The 4,097-nt window shown below is 47.9% G+C and overlaps 1 pseudogene; it reads right to left on the reverse strand.

Annotated features, from left to right (window-relative positions):
- Positions 1-2,125: 2,125 nt before the first annotated feature.
- LOC123067929 (uncharacterized) lies at positions 2,126-3,808 on the reverse strand (annotated as a pseudogene).
- Between the last annotated feature and the right edge of the window lie 289 nt (positions 3,809-4,097).

The following is a 4,097-nucleotide window of genomic DNA, read 5'->3' on the forward strand; positions in this document are numbered from 1 at the left end:
TCATGTGCATAGGAGGTGAACTAGAGCACCCAAATGTCCTCCCCTCGCCGGCTTGAAAAAATAGAGCACTGTGGAGTGCTCTGCCACGACGACGGGTATATATAGGCAAATTATTTGTCCCGATTCATGGCATAAACCGAGACTAAAGCCCCCCTTCTACACCGGTCCAAGGCATGAACCAGTACCAATGACTGTGGGCCAGGAGCGCGGCCCATTGGTCCCGGTTCGTGCCTAAAACAGGGACAAATGGATCCAGACGAACCGGGACCAATGCCCACGAGGCCCCGACCGGCCCCCGGGCTCATGAACCGGGTCTAATCTCCCTAATGGGTCCCGATTCGTGAAGAACCGGGACTAATGGGCTGGCCAGGCCCGAACGATAGTCCTGTTTTCTACTAGTGCAAGGTGCTGCTGCTCCTCCACAACGGCCTCGCCGTGGACGAGTCGCTTGTCGGGGCGGGCGGATGGGGTGTAGAGGTCCGCACCCATTGAGGATGTGTCGGGTTCTGATATCCATACCCTGCTTAACATGTACGCACCACACAGCCGAGAAACACAAGCACAACAGCGAGCTTTGCCATCATTGCCATGGGCTATGCCTGGTGTGTCTCTATAAGACGCTGAGTGTTCACCATGGCCATTTATAGCCTACTGTCAGGTCCAAGACGAGAGATACAGAGATGCACCGAACGCTGGTTGCGCTACAGCTAAAGCAGTTGACATCCCTCTGCAGTCCAAAGTAAGACAAAATCTCTGCTTGACACCACATTCAGCACTAATTGCGACGGTAGCCATCGATCATTGGCTAACGACGACGACACTGGAATATATAACATAGAAGCTGATCAACACACAAGATTTATTTGTTTACACACACAACGTGAGTAAGTGTACAGAAAAATGAGAGCAAACGACTACGAGCCCACCAAACGAGCCATGGTTCTCGTCGTCTCGCTACAGACCGCAAAGTATACTGAATCAGGCTCCCCACATCCATCATCACTTGTTCAGGATTTCTGTCGCCACTGCCAACAACAACTTGGCCCCGAAGCACCGTTTGCTTCCGAGGTTAATTTCTCTTCTGCAAGGCAAACCGATAAGACAGCACATGTGAACATCAGAGAAATAGCAGCATTAGGTTTAACAGAGTACAGATTACTAAAGCAAGCAACGCTGCAACTCCACCAGAAACAAAACATCTCCTTCACTCCCTAAAAATTTAATACACACGCCTCATCATCTTACAAGGTAATTCATCCAACATCCAGAATCACGGCAACAATCCTCCAAACATACCTAGGCACAGCACACTGAAAAGGCAATGTGGCCAATGGATTCTTTGCCGCAGCAAAAGCGACATTTCTCATCAACCTTCAAATATCTCTTATCCAAATACAACGACCAAAGTTCTGAGGCAGCTAAGACTCAGCTAAACAATGGGTATCTACATTGGACTCATGACTTCACAAATAAAATCCATCTCTTATAAATTTTGCCTAATATCACACACTTCTGTTAGTCTTAATGTGAACTCCATAGTTCGGGCCTGAATGGATTTGGCAACCTTGATAGAGTGTAAGACTACCTCTGTGTGCATGCCATTGTTTTCTGCGGCGTTAGATCCATGATGTGATGAAAATAAATAGATAGTGACAATAGCAAGGGGAAGGGCTGTGCGTATTGATTATTTGTTTGTACCAACCTTGTCTTCCCTCGGCACGACCTGGCATAGGAGGGAAATTCTAGCTCCCGGTCACTGCAGGAGTGAAGGAAGCAACGCACACTACCCAGGCCATTCTACGCAATTCCAACAAAACATTTTTTTAAATTGCAATCTTCCTCTGCAGTATGTATGCGGTTTTATTAAGTGATGCTCTCCATTTATTCCCTAATTGTCCATTTCATTAGTTGTTGCTGTCATCAATTAACGAAATAAGCAAACCATACCCCAAGACTAATTTAATGAACATTAATTACTGTCAAATATTTGAGGAAGACAATGAGTCGGGATGTCCATTCATACACAAGTTCATATACATTTGTTGCTAAAGAGTCACATAAATATTTTGATTAATAAACATAACATGCAAAGGGAGTCTAATCCATTAACAATAGTCACAAGGGAGCAAATGTACCTTGAGAACTTCTTGGCAGTTCTTATACGCATTGTACTGCATCAACAAATGCTTGGAAGGACCCAAGCCAGTGATACAAAATCCTTCGATACTGATTGCCCTAGGTAGTTGGCAACAATTTCATGCAAAGATCTATCAACCAAAGAATACTTGCTCCAGTTCCCAAAGCTTCCAGTGAAGTACAAGCAGTCTCTTCGAACTCTCGGATGATCTGGACCAAGGCAACCAGCAAACTCATGCATATTAAAGAACAAGCTACAACCACCAAGGCTATGTGTCCTCGCCCACTTCCTCTCCTTGGATTGCCACTGGAACACACGGTACAGCCTTCTTCTGATAATTAGCAATAGCTCACCATGACACTCTGCGAGCCAGGCCGCCAAATTACCATCTGGTACTGTACGTGCGCTAAGTTCTTCCCCAAGAAACGACAATACCACGGAATTGTTGTCAAGCTCGACAACAGCAAGACGATAATTTGGATAAATCAACGCATAGAGGGTGCCTTTCACGAACATCAGACTGTGAATGTTGTAGCCCTCATCGCACCGCGCCGCTTGCCACTGAGCAACCCCAATGCGGCAGTAGTAGGTGTCGCGGTGCCATGGCGTGAAGGCAAGGATTAGGTCATTGGAAAAGAGAATACCTCCAACGCATTTCGGAGGATCGGGTAGGCGGGCTCGCTCGCCTGTGAGGAGGTGGCGGATGCGGAGCTCGGGGCGGCTGGCGCTGGCGCTCATGCCTTGTATGGAGACGGGACAGCCGAAGGAGTGGAAGCAGGTGAGGCTGAGGACTTGGGGGACGTGGATTTTTAGAGCACTTGCACCCAGGCCCTGCTATCCTAGCTCTTCAATATCGCTTTAAGATCCGTGCAACACAACTAAGTTTCTATATGAAATTTTCTCTTTTTTGCTTCTCCCACATAGAACATATCTTGAAGTTCAAACCTATGCAGGATGGCAAAGCTTTCTAACTAGAATTTAGGATAAATCATTCAGAATTTTTTGTCCGACATAAATACTAAAAATATGTTTTTTTAATCAAACAAAACGTACTTTGTATATTTATGTTTGACAAAAAAATCTGTACGATTTATCCTAGATTCTACTCAGAAAGCTTTGCCACGCTGCATAGGTTTGAACTTCAAGATATATTCTATGTGGGATAAACAAAAAAGAGAAATGTATTTACACGAATCTTAAAGCAGGAAATGGATGGCTAGATAGAGAGGGCCTGGGTGCATGTGCTCTAATATATATTTTCGAGGACTTGGGGGGTGAAGAGCCGGCCAAAGCAGGTGGGTCTTCCATGGGCTAGGGGGCGCGTGGGAGCCGGAAGCGCAGGATGCGGCGAAGGGGGACTTGGAAGAGCGCGGCAGACGTCTTGTGGTGGATGAGGAGTAGCGGACCCTGCGAGGCGAGGTTTGAGGAAGACTGCGGGAGGCGAGCCCGGTAGGCCCGGCAGGAAGCACGGAGGGCGAAGACGTCCTCGAGGGTTGTTAAGCGGCTCGCGATCAATGGGATCAGCTCCGGTAGGAAGTAGGGCGACGGCGAGGTGGTTTCTTCGGGGTTTGTGGAGGATGAGGACGAGGACGTGGTGATAGTGGAGGCGAGGGCGGTGGCCGCCGGCAAGGACCTTGTCCGGCGCTTCCCCGACTTCCCCAACGAATCCATTCCTTGCCGCCACATCTTCACCGAGTGCGGTGTCGTGGGAACGATTCCGATAATAATAAGGTATAGGGTAACGGAGCATGATCTATCGAGATGCATATGGGTGACACGGTGGTTTTAGCAAGTTCAGGCCTCTCGCGGTGGAGATAACAGCCCTACGTCTCGTGGTCCGGAGAGGCTTTCTTTTATCTGTATATATCCCGAGATTACAATGTATGCGAGAGAGAGGAACAGATCCCCATGCCTAAGCTCAGTCCTGAGACTAGAGAGAGAGTGGAAAAAGGCCCCTAGT

Source organism: Triticum aestivum, chromosome 3B, assembly GCF_018294505.1.
Source record: "Triticum aestivum cultivar Chinese Spring chromosome 3B, IWGSC CS RefSeq v2.1, whole genome shotgun sequence".
In the NCBI taxonomy this organism is placed as follows: Eukaryota; Viridiplantae; Streptophyta; class Magnoliopsida; order Poales; family Poaceae; genus Triticum; species Triticum aestivum.